The sequence below is a fragment of the Xenopus tropicalis genome, chromosome 1 (assembly GCF_000004195.4).
Source record: "Xenopus tropicalis strain Nigerian chromosome 1, UCB_Xtro_10.0, whole genome shotgun sequence".
In the NCBI taxonomy this organism is placed as follows: domain Eukaryota; kingdom Metazoa; phylum Chordata; class Amphibia; order Anura; family Pipidae; genus Xenopus; species Xenopus tropicalis.
The window spans coordinates 136,595,577-136,612,600 of NC_030677.2; positions in this window are offsets into that span (position 1 = coordinate 136,595,577).

Consider the following 17,024-nt stretch of genomic DNA (forward strand, 5'->3'; position numbering starts at 1 on the left):
TATTCTAGGAGCTAATTTACTAACGTAGATAGATGGTTGGAAACCGTGGTATTCACTACTCTACTGGGAATCTCTAACGTAAATGACTATATCCTATTCAAGAAGATTGTATGGAAGATAATAGTGCTCTTAGTAAAACAACTTTACTTAATAATGTCACGAAAATGCAAAATGCAAGCCAATAAGCTGCTTTTATCCCTTTCAGTTTAGTTATACTATAGGGCCTCACAATGTATTCCCATCAGTTATATAATAGGTGCATTTTTGGCTGATGCAGGTTATTCTAAAGTAAGTATGCATATGTATCTATTTTTACATACAAAGCAATGACAGTTTCCAGAACTAGCCTAAACTACATCCCTTCACCCACTGATTGCTCAACACTGTTATCAAAAGCACTTATCACCCTCCTGTGTCTGGAGGCCAAGCCTCACATACCACAGACCTTTTTTGGTCAAAGTGTTTATTTTTAACACTTACTTTTGATTATTCTTTAGAAGTAAGCACTGCAAATTCTGCCATAATATAAAGCTTTATGCCGCACCACTATGTTACAGTTGTGACATCACACAGTATTATCCACTCAAAACTCAGACTGGAACCTATGTGCTCTGCATACAAAAATAGACATACAATATATTGGCAAAAGTATTGATGCCAACTATATGGTCAAAATTATTCAGATTTCCCATTTCATGTCTTTAGAAGGAATGATTATTGCTGAGTTCCAAATTGCCTCTGAAATTAACATCTCTACAAGAACTGGCATCATGATTTTGCTTTTGTGGGCAGTGTCAGCATCATGCGACTTCTAAATTGCTGCTGCCCTAGGCCCAGCCTTTGTGGCCTTCTCACAAATCTAGGCCTGAACCTTTTAGTCTTTGCCCCTTGGAGTTTTCTGCACAGGTGGAGAAAAGGCACATCCTTCCCATCTATGTAATGACAGGAATCAATGAGGTTATTGATATTATGTATCACCCCTGGGCAGTAACGCATTGCAACCAATAAAATTGTTACATTCATTGTTCTACATGCAGCAGGCTGAAAAAAGCTAATCACTGATTGGTTGCTAAGGGCTACTGCCCAGGGGCAAATTTGTCCAGTGTTGATAAATGAGCCCCAATGTGTTATGCCCATCACTTGCGCAAAAAGTTGCAGATTTGAACATTTCCTGGTCTATATCTGCCCATATGCACGGTAGTAGAGACACAAACAGGACCATTGCATTAATTGCTGATACTAAACATGTGGGATAGCATTTTCTCTGATGACACATTGGAGTGTCATAACCAATATACATACAATTCAGAATGGATTATAAACTCTGGCACCTACTTGACAGGTCTACTTGTAGGTAAATACTTTTTCTGTGACTATTGCTGTTATTTTAGCTATTTTGCTATTTTCCAAAATACTTGCACTTTTTTCTCACTATTCTAGTTGCTTACAGCTCAACATCACACTCATTCTTCTTTTCTATTCTGGTGTCTGTAAAACATGCTCAGTACACATAAGGTTTTTTCATTTTTCATCATTGATTAAACATGGACCTGTTACAGTAATGAAGGAAATGTAAAGGCTGTGTTTTGCAATGTACCAATCAGTTCCCGAGAAAATAAAAAAAGGGATAGAATGGATTCCACACTACAGTCAGCCACAATACAGTGTATTCTTTTGCCACAGATGGCAACCAGGAAAGTTAAACAATTCGCTGCCTATAAAAGAACTCAGATTCTTGTTCCAATAGATTTAACTGTCATTGTAAATACATTCTTAAATATATTTAGCTTAAAAGAAGCATTTTCATTTTGCAGTGTATGCCAGAGGAGATTCAGCATGTGGATACAAACAAAGGAAAACTAAGGTGTTGTGTGCTCCTTGTGGGACCATTTGTTAAAGAACAAAACTTAGCCACAGGGAGCTTTGGACCTAGGAAGTTAGAAAGGAGCTGATGTATGTTTATTCGTGACACTTCTCCCTTTGCCCTTTTCTTTCTGTTGATATAAATATGAACAGTGGTCTAAAACTAGATAAAACAGATTGCACTGTTGCTATGTTCTGCCCAAACAGAGCTCACAACTACTTTATGGTTATGAACAGGAATAACAGATGCAAAAATAGATAATGGAACAGATAAAAGTTATTAAAAAAAAACAAAAAACAGTCACATACAATGTAATTGCTAAATGGCATCTTTATACACATTACGGATGTTCAGCTTTTTAGACAAAAAAGCAGCAGATTGTTATGTTCAATACAGAGGTTATATGTGTGAAACAGGAGAGAGAGATATTATAGATTATGTCAGTCTGAAAGTGTGTTCTAATATTATAAAGGGATAATGTCAGGGTTAGTGATGAGTGACTCTGTCCCGTTTCACTTCCCAGAATAATCTGTGAAACTGCTGAAAAATTAGCAAATCAACAAAAAACGCATTGAAGTCAATAGGTGATAAAGTGGCAAAGTTTACGTGGGCGACATTTTTTACACACAATTTTTTTTTTAATCCAAAATTAAATCCAAAGTTAAATGGGCGTTTTTTCTCACTCCAAATACATTGAAGTCAATGGCCATTTTTTCTCACTCTAAATGCATTGAAGTCAATGGGTATTTTTTGTATCAGCAAAATTTTTGTCTTGCTGACATTATTGTCTCAGCAACTTTTTTATTGTGCCAAATTTCTTTGCTGCAAATTTTTGCCACAGTTTTGCAAAACAATTGGCTGATGGCGAAATGCAGAATTTCACTGTGAATCCGTGTATGGTGAAAAAATTAGCTCATCACTAGTCAGGGTAATTTTGGAGAGGGTGGCCCTGAAAATGCAATGATATGTTATGATAGGTGTTTTTAAAGGTCAACTAAGCTTAATTTGGCAAATATAACATAGAGATAACATAATTCTTTTGATTATTATCTAACAGTATTATTGATTGGCTGCAGATTCTGCTTTTCATATGAATGTAATTGCCTCTTTCTTCTGCCCTCAACCTGTCATTGTCACTTTCCTCTCAAGTGGAGGAAGATTACTAAATTCTACAGCAGAGTGACCTCTATCATTTAGGTTGTGACTAATAGTAAATAAAAGTGATGGGAACCAAGCAAAGCACCAGCAGCAGCAAAACCCACCACCTAAGTAGTGATGGGCGAATCTATCCTGTTTCGCTTTGCTAAAAATTTCACAAAATGGCAAAACTTTGCAAAACGCATTGAAGTAAATGGGCTGCTTTTATTTAACTACGTGATTTTTTTTTTTTCACTTTTTTTACTCTTTTTTTTAGCCATTAGAGTCTATGGGCCTTTTTTGCTGTGAAACCTGGCCAAAAATTCCTCTCATCAATACAAGTATACAGGTCTGGAAAATGTTGAAGACGATTTTAATGATAGAAAAGATTATATGGAAGGAGGAAAGTAGCAGATAATGAGTGAATGACAAGGGAATTTATGAATACATGATGAGAAAGTATACATTAATAGGTTATGTAGCAGGATTTATACTCTGTATAGTTCACTTACTTGCTGGGAATGCTTTTAGCCTCTTTAAAGCATTCTGTTTGAGTCTCCATATTCATTGCTTCAACTCTGAAAATTTAAAGATAATATGCAGACCATGCCATGGCCATTACATTATGGGGTAGTTGCAGTTGTTATTGTTAAAGAATTTTGAAATAACTTTATCGAAGGCAATCTATTAGGGAAATTCTACTTGCAACATTGCATCTGTGTGAACATAAAACACTATAAAACATCTGTAGAGTGTCGCTTTTGATTTGAAAAACTATTTTTGCAATTGTGGGTGTTGCCCAAATGTATATATTGTTGGAATTTACTCAAATGGCTGAAGCGATAATACCCTTTCTAAAATAAAAGACAGTGACAAAAGTGTAACTTTAGCAGATATTGGCCATGTTTATTTGCAGTTGTTTTTAAAAACAACAAAAAAATTACAATCTTAGTTCTGAGAGTACAGCAGACTGGTCTGTTATAGACTGTATATACTCCATACAGACTGTATAGACAGCAAACCCTGCTTTTGACAGTGCCTAAACCACTCTAAAAGTTATTTGTCCCAAACAATGTGAATCTTCACTCACAAGGGTTTCCCTTAACTTTCTCTACATGGGCAGCACTCTCCTGCTTCCTGGCCAGAGAGCTCACACAGCCACTCCTCCACATGGCTCCTTCAGCTCATGGTTATTCTCCACATCAGCTGTGTCTCACAGAACATTCCAGGAGAGACATACTTTCCTTCTAGGGTTTTTCCAGACACTGCGCCATAATATATAGGTTGCTTTATATATAATTAGAGGAAGTGAAATTTTTCACCAGGTATAATTACTATATTTTTACAAAATTGCCACAAAATGTTGTCACAAAATAGACTTCAAAGTGGTATGCTCAGAAAGTTGCCGCAAAAAAGTCACTGCGAAAAATGACCATAGACTACAATGTATCCTGCGTGGAAAAAGTTGCCACAAATAAAAGGTTGCAGTGAAAAACCGCACATTGTCTTCTCAGCAGAATGGTACACAATTGCTCATATATATTTAGAGAAAGGGCGAAACAAAGGAGAAAGATAGACATACACTTATATACACACATATATATATATATATACATACATGCTTTGGCAGTAAAGCTAAGACATACTGGTTGCTCTTGCTGCGGAGATGCAGAGTGTGATACAAAATACAAATTTAATCAGGGGAAAGTGAGTGTAGGCATGGCCAAACCAAGGACTTCTTTGTATGTAGCTAGCTATTTGAAATATATTGTAATTAGTGATAAGCGGTTCTTTCCCGTTTGGCTTTGTCATAAAATTTGCGAAACAGCAAGAAGAAAAAAAAAAAGAAAAATCTGTGCTCGTGATTTTTTTACCGCGTGACAAATTTTTCCCTGACCAATTTTCACTGAAGTTTTGCAAAACAATTCGCAAATGGCGAAATGCAGAAATTCGCTGCAAATCCATGCCTGGCGAAAACATTCGCTCATCCCTAATTGTAATATATGAGCAAATAAACAAGCCATTCAAGGGAATGATACTTTATTGGCAACTTTTGAAACAAAATGGCTTAATGTCCTTTAATATTGATATGAGTGAAAGCAGAGGATCTCTTTTTAACTTGATTGTCTATACACATAAGAGCTACTTATATCCTGTATCATCTTTATGTACTTTACTATAAAAAGTGATCCTCTGGGAAATACAAACAGCTTCAATCCTGAATATCATTCGATAATAGAAAACAATATAATTTCTTTCCCTAAATTTCATTGCATTTCATTGTACATTGAACTCCTGAATTACAGGTTTTTAATAACTTTTTTCTAACATAAAACTGCATGTTTCCCTTGTTCTAATTTCTATCTTCATTTAAGAAATGAGGGGGCAAATTGAGTTTTCCTGTGGACAAGGGCCAAATAAAAACTGTCTCCTGTTGTGGATCAGCAAATGAGAGCAAGACACTCATATCATTCAGAAATAATGATAGCATTACCACTTACAGTCAGAGCTAATTGCCACTCACCATCGGCTATTACTGGATTTCTTTTTAAGCTCGGTAACATTTTATGTTGATATATTTATCTATCATAGGACTTTAATTATGTTGTCTAAATAGACAACTAAAATAAAATGTAATGAAGTTCATAAGGAAACATAAGCAGAACTCTAAGTTTAAATTCAAGTGTATAGATCACACAAGAAATAACTCTTAAGGAAGTCATTATTATGGTGCTAATATAACCCATAGTCAGGTGTAGCTGGGAAGTACATAATTTGTATTTTATAAGTGGATCTTAGGTTTCTTTTTTCCTTTTGGGGATGTATTTCTTACTTTCCATTTATAAGAATTAAAGGCCTTATTTTCAGTGCAATAATATGGGTGCAAAGTTATCAGTAAATGCTTCCTGCTGGTTTCCATGGGTTACTGCACCTGGGCAAACGTGATTTGGGTTTTTTCCCCTCATGCACCTTATTAAAAAAAAAGACAGCACTCCAATGTTTAATAACCTGATAAAGTAAATGAAAGTTGTAAGAGACAATTCACATTGACTTTCATAGAAGGACGCCAGGTTTTACTTGCCTTGTTTTTTCTGGCAACTTTTACCTACTATCTTAGCAAATATTTGCATGTATATTAGAGTTTGTATAGAGAGAATCCTGTAGAGAGAAAATTGTCAGTATCTATTTAAGTCTGGGGATAGAAAAGGTAGGCGCTGGGTGGTATCTAACGGGAATACTAAAGTGTGTGTATGAAGAGCATGCCTTGTCACATTGCTTAACAAATGGCTGACAACATCTATTCTGACTAGCTCTTTGGGGGTTTGTAATAAGAGGTACTATGTTTGTCTAGGAGCAGTAACACATAGCAACCAGTCAGCAGGTAGATATTACTGGTCACTTGTTTAAAAGCAAACATGTTATTGGTTGCTATAGGTTACTGCTCCTGGGCAAACTTAGTGCCCTTTATTACGTATGGGGGTTTGTGTCTTTTTATTACTTTATATATAGGCAAAAAAGAAAAAACATTGCCAGCGCTCGAATTAAATCTATGAAAATCCCTTTGAATTAATTTTGTGTGGTGTTAGTACCATATTTTGTCCAAAGTATGTAAGCTTATATGCCTTGTCAAGGCCCCTCATTTTATTTCATTCCTACACTGCCTACTGTGTAATAAATATTAAGGTGCATTTAAAAACAGTAAACCCCGGGTGACAACATGCATTATGTGTGACTGGGAGAGTAGACCAGTATTCACTTTTTACCCTAGAGGAACTATGTTCACTTACCCTTTGCTCAGAAACTCTAGTAAAACCAGCAGAGAAGTTCTAGGGGCTGATTTACTAATCCACGAATCCGAATCCCGAATGGGAAAAAATTGGATTGGAAACTAACATTTTGCGATTTTTTCGTATTTTTGCGTTTTTTTCGTCGCCGACGTGACTTTTTCGTAGCCGTTACGATTTGCGCGAATTGTCGCGACTTTCTCGTAAAAAAAGTTGCGACAATTTACGGAAAAGTCTCAAAATACCGATCATTACGAAAAAAACGCATTCGGACGCTTTCAATCCGTTCGTGGATTAGTAAATCGGCCCCTTAAAGTTGCAGCAAACTAAAATGCACCTGTGCCATCAGGTTAATGCTCGGAACAGCATTTTAAGGGCTCTGGCACACGGGGGAGATTAGTCGCCCGCGACAAAACTCCCTGTTCGCGGGCGACTAATCTCCCCGAGTTGCCTACCCCTGCCATCCCACCGGCGAACATGTAAGTCGCCGGCGGGATGGCAGACACGGCGGCGCGATTTCGCGCAAATCGCCGAAAAAGACTTGCATGACCATAATATTTTCTCATTATCCTTTACTTTCAAATAGAAAGAATAATTGTAATGCTAATGTTCCTTTAAGAGTAAATAAATGGGAGAAAAGAAAATACAAATCACAACTGTTTCATTTAACAAGTCTCTTTAAGTACTCTTGCTGCACTAGAATTGGCATTAACCACCTATAGGACTATTTTTCTATAAGTAGCTGATTTGGCAGATCTCTTCTGTTAATTCCCTCAGCTGTCAATAGGAATAAGGCCTTTAATCAGATGAAGTTTGTTTGTGATAGCAAACCTGCTTCCTGCTTGAGTTTAGATTAGTAAAAGGGCAAGTGTAAAGCAACTAAAACATCCCGCTATTGATCATGTCATCTGCCAGGCAGCTTGGGAGTTTAATTCTGTCTGTGTAGTGCACAGGATATTATGCAGTATGCCATCAAATTATTTTTTCATTTCTAAAGGAAGGCATTTTTCAAAGGTACTGATTCTAAAAAGTGCTAATTGGTCAGGTTCTTGTTCCTTCATCCAGTATTTTCACTGCTAAAAGGGAGTCATTTTTGTTGTTGTGTTTTTTGATGTTCTCATCTGACATCTTGGCCATGTTGAATCAGAAAACAGGGATTCATCAACAGTAAACACAGTTGTGGGCATGCAAATATGAAATCAAATGTGCATTAATGCCATTCATTATAGGCACTTGCATTAAAGAAATCTCACACACTTTCCTGGGGAAACACAAATTAATTTAACCCACTTTTTTTCAAGCAGCCCCTTACAGGGGTGTATTTATATATATATATATATATAGCCACCCGTGGGCCTGTGCCTTTGGCACCTTAGGTGTGCGGCTCTTGAGTACCTATTTAATCGATAAAGTTTCAAAAATTAAACCAGAGCTGGGGGATGAAGGGTCTGGCACAATTCTTCCCCCCAGGAGTGATGTCACTCATACTGGAAATGACATCACACATACCTGTGCACATGATTGCACTTCCGCCATCTGGGGGTGTATTTAGGCCCAGTGCCCAAGGTGGCACCAACATTAAATACTGGGAAAGTCCTATAGTTTTCAGAATCTACTGATAAATCATCAGGAATGGCTTTCTGCAGATGGTGTTAGTTGGTAAACGAATTTGTTTGGACACTGCTTTCAAACTGAATTTGGATGCAAAGCCCATTTTTTTTTATTAACCCAGTTCCTTGTCAGGTACTCTTAGGAGACCTAAGGAAAAAGAACTAAAAAAATTGGTATTGTGTCATGTGACAGTTAAACTGTCCTAATTGTAGGTGCTGTTACCTAGGCTTTGCGTTTTAGGCTATTTCCTCCTGAAATGATGTTGCCAAGTGTAGTCTTTTGACCTTGTTCCTAATAAATATTGCGCAATGGATCTCTAATTCTGCTGGAGCATTTCATGCAAGTAAACACCCGGCATGGAACAGATAGAAAGAAACCCAGCACTGTAGAATCTACATTGTTGATATCTTTATGGCAGTGTTGTAGATTCTATGGCTCAGCATATAAAGAGTTAAAGTAGTTGACGTTTTGACAAAACCCTTTCTCTTTTTGACTTAATGTAACAAATACAAAGTAACACTCCTTCTAGGCTATAGGCTGGCAAAGAGAGTTTTCTTTAAAAACCCCTATTTGTGTTTCTTTTTACATTAATTTGTAAAGTGATGTACCGGTATAAATTGCTTGCAATGTATAAATAATATCCTTAGACATCAGAAGGACTGCATTTTATGTACTTGACTTTTATCCAAAGTATTTTTGAGATAAAGAAAAAAACATGTTGTTTGCAGAGCTGCAGCTGCTTAAACAATGTTGTTCCTTTTACGTGCAAAATAATGTTGATTAGAACATGAATATTTTAAAAGGAATGCTTTGAATGGAAAAAAAGAAAAGGGAAAGGATGTCTGGATACTTTCAGAAAATGCAGCCAATGTATGCACAGTCAATAAAGTCTCACCAAGTGACCAGCACGAGAAAAAAATGAATGGTCTAACTCACAGGGAGAGAGTCAAGTCCTTACAAGAAGTTAAGTTATCCCACAGTTCAAAAGCTGCAAGAAATGATCCCCTTTCTCTTTATTTACAAGAATGCAGAAGAAAGAAGCTTAAAGGATGATACTGGAGTTGTTTTAATTATTTGCCTGTATGGATTAGTCAGACCCAGCTAGCTCCAAATTACATTCTGCACTCAGTTGACTGCAAGGAATGCATTAAATGAAAACCCCAGTCTAAAGGCCACAGCAAATCCTTCTTACATGGTTCTCGGTACTTATTGATAGCAGCTAATTTATTTACATCATGTACGTGTTAGCTCACAGTGTGTCTGACCCTTAGAACTAGAAATTGACTTTATTGTACCTTATGTGTATAGTGATAAAAATAGGGATCCAACTCTAAAGCCAAAGGCAGACTAGGAGATCTGGTGATAGATCAGTGATATTGTATAAAGCACATTTTTTCTATCATATAATACATATTATTACTTGTTGATGTTTGAGTGACGAGCAAATCTGCGCCATTTTGATTCGCTGAAAAATTCACAAATCTTTGAAAAGATGCACGAAACGTAGAAAAATTAGCAAAACAGCAGAAATGTGTGGGCAAATTTTTTTTGTGATGCTCGCAACAATTTTTTGTTGCATGGTGAATATTTCTACGGTGAACTTTGTCGCCTGTTTCGCAAAAACAAACCGCCAATGGTGAAATGCGGAAATTTGTTGCAAATCCATGCCTGGCAAAAAATTTCGCTCATCACTAAAGTTCAACAAAGAAGAAGGGCAGAAATGCTGCACATTATGTTTTTGGGTTCTGTACCAGCCCAAGGCAAACAATTAATTTAAAGATGCTCTCAGTAGCTCCCTGTGTTCTTTTCTGCTAATTCACTATGCATGTTCTGTGCGGCTGAACCTAGGGAGGGACTCACAATATACTGTATATATAGAATGTTAGGGGCAGATTTATCAAAATGTGAGTTTAGAGCTTAATACAAAAAAACTTGCCTATGTTCTATTCATTCCTATGGGATTTTTAGAAGCATATTTAGAACATTAGAAGTTTGAGTTCACCGTTTGATAAATATGGTTCTAAAAATAGGAATGAATAGAAAGTGTTTGCTCCTGATACACTTATCCAAAGAGGTTATCTATAATCAAATAGCAAGTCTTTTTGTTCCTTTATATGTGCCACTCATCTTCACTAACCTAGAATATTTTACCGACCCGGGTGTGTATACCCCGGGCCTGCCACTGGGTGCATCTAGCTGCAATTTTAGATAACAAGTCAAACTGTGCAGTATAACTCACCGCCGTCTCTGTGTGGTCCCGGTGCTCAGTGCCCCGAACCCGTAGCCTTAGGAGATCAATCGAAATTTTCAAAGAGGCTAGCAAAACACCTCGGACAGCCAGGAAGACCAATAAAATTTAGTCTTTACTCATATTCATAAAACCCTTTACGCCTGATGCGTTTTGTGCATGCGCACTTAATCATAGGCTTACTTCTCAACATACACACGGGATTTAAATAGCCCCTTAATTAATGACATCACATGATATAAAACCACAATCAAATAAGGGAAAAAGAGGAAGAAAAAAAGGCAAACAAAAATGAACCTACTTACGCCAACCTTTACATGGGTTGGTGGGAGGAGTCCCACATCCTTGGAGATAAATTGCCTTTTTCACAGCACATAGTTTTATATAAGAGATATGTGGATGATCTCCTTTTTATATGAAAGGAGACTGAATGCACTTTTTCACAGTTCATTGAGGAATTGAACAATAATTATTTAAATCTCAAATTCACTAGTGATTTTAATGGAACACGAATAACTTTTTTGGATCTTGAATTGAGAGGCATTGATCTGTCCATAGAAACGGACATATATAGGAAATCTTGTGCAGGGAATTCCTTTTTAAGGGCCGATGCTTGCCATCCTAATCACCTTTTTAAAGGGATTCCCACTGGGCAGTTCCTGAGAGTACGTAGAAATTGCAGTACCTATGAGGCGTTTGTGAGGCAGGCATGTGTTTTAAGAGATCGGTTCTTGAACCGGGGTTATACCATGAAGTTGCTTTTACCGGCATTTATGAAGGCTTTAAGTACTGATAGGCAACTTCTGTTGGATAAGAAATCAGGTAGGGATCTAGTTAAGGACCAACAGGTTCCCATTTTTGTGACTTCCTACAGTAGACAATTTTATAGGGTTAAAAATATTATTCAGAATTTATTGCCCATCCTGCATAATGATCCCCAACTCTCTCCAATTGTGGCTGATGGATGTAAGTTTGTTTCCCGTAGGGCCCCTACCTTGGGAAACTATTTGTCTCCAGCTGTTCTAACTCCTAGACTGACCAAATCAACATGGCTCACTACTTGGGGTACATATCCCTGTGGGGCACAGAGATGCATTACGTGTACATATATCAAGAGCTCTACTATCTTTACAAGCACTGTAACAAATAGACAATTCGAAATGCGGTTTTATGCCAACTGCAATACGCATCATGTGGTATACTTATTGACTTGTGGTGCTTGTCAGTTTCAGTATGTAGGCTGCACAATTCGTCCCTTAAAAAATAGGATGCGAGAACATATAGGGCACATTGTTGCAAAAAACAGACACAATCCTGTCTCTAGACACTTCCTTGAATGTTGCAAGGGTGAAGTAACTATGTTGCAAATCCAGGTAATTGATAGAGTATTTCCGGATGAGCGATGTAGTGATATGTGAACTAAGCTTCTACGTAAGGAGGTTAAATGGATTTTTGTATTAGGCACACGCCAACCGAATGGGTTAAATTCTATTTTTGACATTAGTTGCTATATTCCCTCCAAGTGAGCTTACTAGGAATGTTCAAGTACACTTTGTTTTTTTCATTCTTGTTTGCCTTTTTTTCTCACTCTAGATCATCTCCACTCCTTTCTGTCTGTATTGTAAGAATTAAGTCCTTGATGCAGTCAGATATATTTTTTGGTTTTCTGTATGAGCCTAGAAATGAGCAGCCTACAGTAAAGGACTAGCATTTTTTCAATGATCAGTTACAGATTACAGGAAGTCCATCTCCCATAGACTCCATTTAAAGCAAATAATTCTAATTTTGAAAAATGATTTCCTTTTTCTCTGTTATAATAAAACAGAACCTTGTAGTTGATCCCAGTGAAGATATAATTAATCCTTATTGGAAGCAAAACAATCCTATTGGGTTTATTTAATGTTTAAATCATGCTTAGATTTAAATTATGGTGACACAAATTATGGAAATTACCCCTTATCCAGAAAACCCCAGGTCCCAAGCATTCTGGATAACAGGCCCCATACCTTACACAACACAAGATTGTCTATATCTGTAGGTCCTTATCATAAACAGCAACATTTGTAAATGTGGCAGAAGACTCCTGTACAGAACTACATTAGTCAGTCCAAAAACATACATACAGGTTACAAGGATGCTGCTGAAACTGCCTGTAGTGTGTAGTGCGAATGCGACTGTAAGATGACCTGTGGTAGGGATGGATATCAATGAAAATTAATCTCTGTAAACACTTGGGAATAAGAGGATATTGTATAAATAAAGTATAACAATTATTTCAATAGCAAGAAACCATGAACCATAAAGCATTTAATGTATGTATCCAACAGTGAATGGCAAGGCAATAAAAAGATATGAGTATTAAAGAAGCTATGAAAACAAACCTGCACAAATATATAATGTTGATGGGGTTAAAAGCAGAGCATACACTGGTACACAAAAGATATTTCATCAGCTTCCTGGCTTTAGCAAAAACATTTCCTGTGATGGAATGATGATTGATATGAATAATAGGAAGGTAATCACTATACCTGCAGACAGTTATTTAAAAGAAAATGGATGTGGATTGGAAAGTTTTGCACCTTTACAAATATTGCTAATGTGTCTAGCAAGATTGAAAGACAACATATTTACATGACAAGGACATGACTCTTTCGGTTAACTTGTCCATCTTATTTGTTTAGAAAGTGGAATCCCAAAGAGATAGATAAACATTGGATGAATAGGGTATTAAAGAGTGTGATAATTCCTGTGTGGGGCAGTGTCCCACTGCAAACAGGATTCTTCTTTCACCAGATGAGTGAAAAGTTAATAGGGCATCACAACTCTATACTGAATACGTAACTCAAAGGATAAACATTACAGTTTATTTTACACTTGATTGGGATTCTCTACTGTATAGTCAATACCTGTAATCCATGCCTGTGCACAAAATGTACAGTGAAATCAATAAATGCAAAAAAAATCTAAAATAACATTTTGATACTAAAAGAAAAACATAATCTGTCAAATATTTTCAGAATAAGGGGTCACTGACTGACTGGCCACATTGCAGGAATAATTTGGGCCTCTATTTCTCTATGAGAGAACATTTTTATATAAATGTACTTTTAGATGGAAAAGCAATTATTACAGTGCCTGTACAAGGCGAGGTATTCTCATAACCAGACAAAGCCCAATTGTATGGTATATAGAACTATGAATCATTAAAATAAATACTGCTATCTTAAAAACATGATCATTCAAAGAATAGATTGGCAGAAGCATAATTTTTGGATTGGACATCATTGTCTGGAAAGATCATACTAGTGCTATCTCAGGACTGGCAGTACAAGTACAGATATTGTTGTAGGAGCAAAGGGACAAGACCAAAATATTCAAACTTGTCTCACTGCAGAAACAGCTGACAACTATAGCAAGATAATACCCAGATCATTTGCTCAACACACACAGATTTACCTTTTAAACCTCAAATCTGCACGTACGACCAGCTTTACTTATGGATGCAACTTACACCTCATTCACATACAGAATGCACTACGTTCTACAAAAAAGATCTGGTTCAATGTATAAGCAAGATATACTTATACTTTTTATAGCACCATGGCCTCCCACAGTGCATTTGTAAGGGGATACAAACACAAGACATAACAGTTTTCACATACGAACAGAAAGGTTGCAGCAGAGTAGCTGTGCTTAGTTACTGTTTCACATTGTTAGAAAGGCCCTGCAAACAAGCAGTTATATTTATTTACTCTGAATAAAGAATTCTATGGGGAAAATCCAACGCAACAATGAAAGAAGTTGCAGGAAATAAGGCCACATTAAATTGCATCTTTTAGTTGATGAATAACAGCACACACTATATACTACTGTATATATGTTGTCCTGGAAATAGAGCTATTACTGTATGTATCTTGTGCAGGTTTGAGAGCTGCCTTGGAAGCAAACAGAAGAAACAGGAAAACGCCTTTATTGGCTAAGTCTAGAAGATCCTATCAGGGCCATAAACTATCTTAAGCTGTAAAGAGGCTGGAGATCCTCTGGAGTAACATATAGCTCAATTGGTGAAATGCTTATCCTGCCGTGCACAGCAGGAGATGGAGCCGGGATCTGTATATCTTCTATGGAAAAATATTGTGAAGCTCTCCTAACTCACATTTATTTTTAATAAACATTTCTTTCTTAAATTTCCATTTTAATTGTTTGATCTTATTTAATTAGCCAGATGTGTCTTGATTTTTTTTAATTAATCATTGCATGCATGGGGTGCAGTATTACACAAATATATAGGAATAGTAGGCTCCATTAAAAGGAGAAGTTCATGTGTGATATAGGCTACAGTAAGCAGTGTCTTGCAGTGAAATATATTAGTGCTTATTTATCAAGCTTGGGGGGCAATGAACAAAGCACAAAAAAGCAGGCACAAGGGACCCTGTTAATTGCATTTAAGACATGGGCCTGCTTTTTACACCTTAAGTGAAACCCCCCACATCTTTAAAAAATGCAAAGAGCAATGTATCTAGGAGTGTATCTGTGGGGCACTTCATTAAAGTACGATCTGAATACAAAGAAATTGTATTTTTTCTAAGTTTTCGTACTGTGCGTATTTTTTGCGGCTTTTTCGTTAATTTGCACAACTTTTTTGTACCTTGTGACAATTTGCGCAACAATTTGCCTGACAAAATCATAGTTGTCGCGCCAATTACGAAAGTTTCGGATTCAAGCTTCGTTATCGTGACTTTCCTTGGGCCAGACTGGAGCTGCAGAGTGCCATTGAGTCAATACAATATATGTAATCCTATTTTTAGGTCACAAAGCTAATTTTCCAAATTCAGTTTCTATTTGTTTCTGCTCACATTTTCTCATTTGGACCATATGATTAGTTATCACAAACGACTTAAAAGATGCATTGACCAATTAACATATTTTACCAGCTACTAATTGCAAGGGGACTTTGATAAACACTCTCCACCAAGCACTCTAGTATTATTGTACTGAAGACTGTTGGCTCTTCCAAGGCAATTTGCACTGAATCTGAATGGCTGATCAATAAATGTCAAGATAAGGAAAGCCATGCAATTGGATCAGCTTTATACATGATATAAGAAAGACCAGACATTGCTGGCCTTAAAGCAAAGCACTCAGTTGTTATCTCTTGTCTTGTGATAAATAAAACAAAGTAAGTGAGCCAAAAAAGGACAGGATTCAGCATTTGGTATTTCCAAATTCAGCTACATCTTTGTTTTCTCAGTTTCATAATTCTAGCTCTTAATGGATGGTCCCCATATGTTATGAAAATTGATATTTTACACTGTGTAGTGCTTAGCAAAAATATATATCTCTGCTGCTGCCATTACTAATGTCAACGAACCACATAGACATTTTCTAAACAAACAAAATAAATTAAGCTGACATGGGAGGCATGTATATAAAAGAGGTTTATCTATTTTAATTTAATCTACATTTTTATATACTGCGTTATATAAACATGCAAGTTTGTTGGATATGTAGGATATTACATAAAACTTTGAAAGGTTTATGGCCTAGTTTACATGGCCGATTCTTTTAAAACAATCAGAACAGTTTGGCTGCTTTCACTCAAAAGAACAAAAATATGCAAATTTTACTTGGGAGAATACACACTATGGGGCTGATTTACTAAGACACGATTTCGAATCCGAATTGGAAAAATTCCGATTGGAAACGAACATTTTGCGACTTTTTCGTATTATTTGCGATTTTTTCGGCGTCTTTACGATTTTTGCGTAAAAACGCGAGTTTTTCGGCGTCTTTACGATTTTTGCGTAAAAACGCGAGTTTTTCGGCGTCTTTACGATTTTTGCGTAAAAACGCGAGTTTTTCGGCGTCTTTACGATTCTTGCGTAAAAATGCGAGTTTTTCGTAGCCATTACGAAAGTTGCGCAAAGTCGTGATTTTTTCGTAGCGTTAACACTTGCGCGCAAAGTCGCGCCTTTTTCGTAGCGTTAAAACTTGCGCGAAACGTCGCGCCTTTTAAGTTTTAACGCTACGAAAAAGGCGCGACTTTGCGCAACTTTCGTAATGGCTACGAAAAACTCGCGTTTTTTCCGCAAAAATCGTAAAGACGCTGAAAAACTCGCAAAATTACCGATCATTACGAAAAAAACGCAATCAGACGCATTCGGCCCGTTCGTGGGTTAGTAAATGTGCCCCTATGTCTATGTCATTTATGGATAACCTTTTAAAAACAAAAAGTGAATTTGATACCCTTATATTAGAGAAATGTAAGATACTTTAAAGGAAATTATACATATTATGGTTATTATGCACTAGTATTTAGCAGGCAGAAGTATTCATATTGTGTAGTCAAAACTTAATTTGTACTCAAGAACAACAAGAG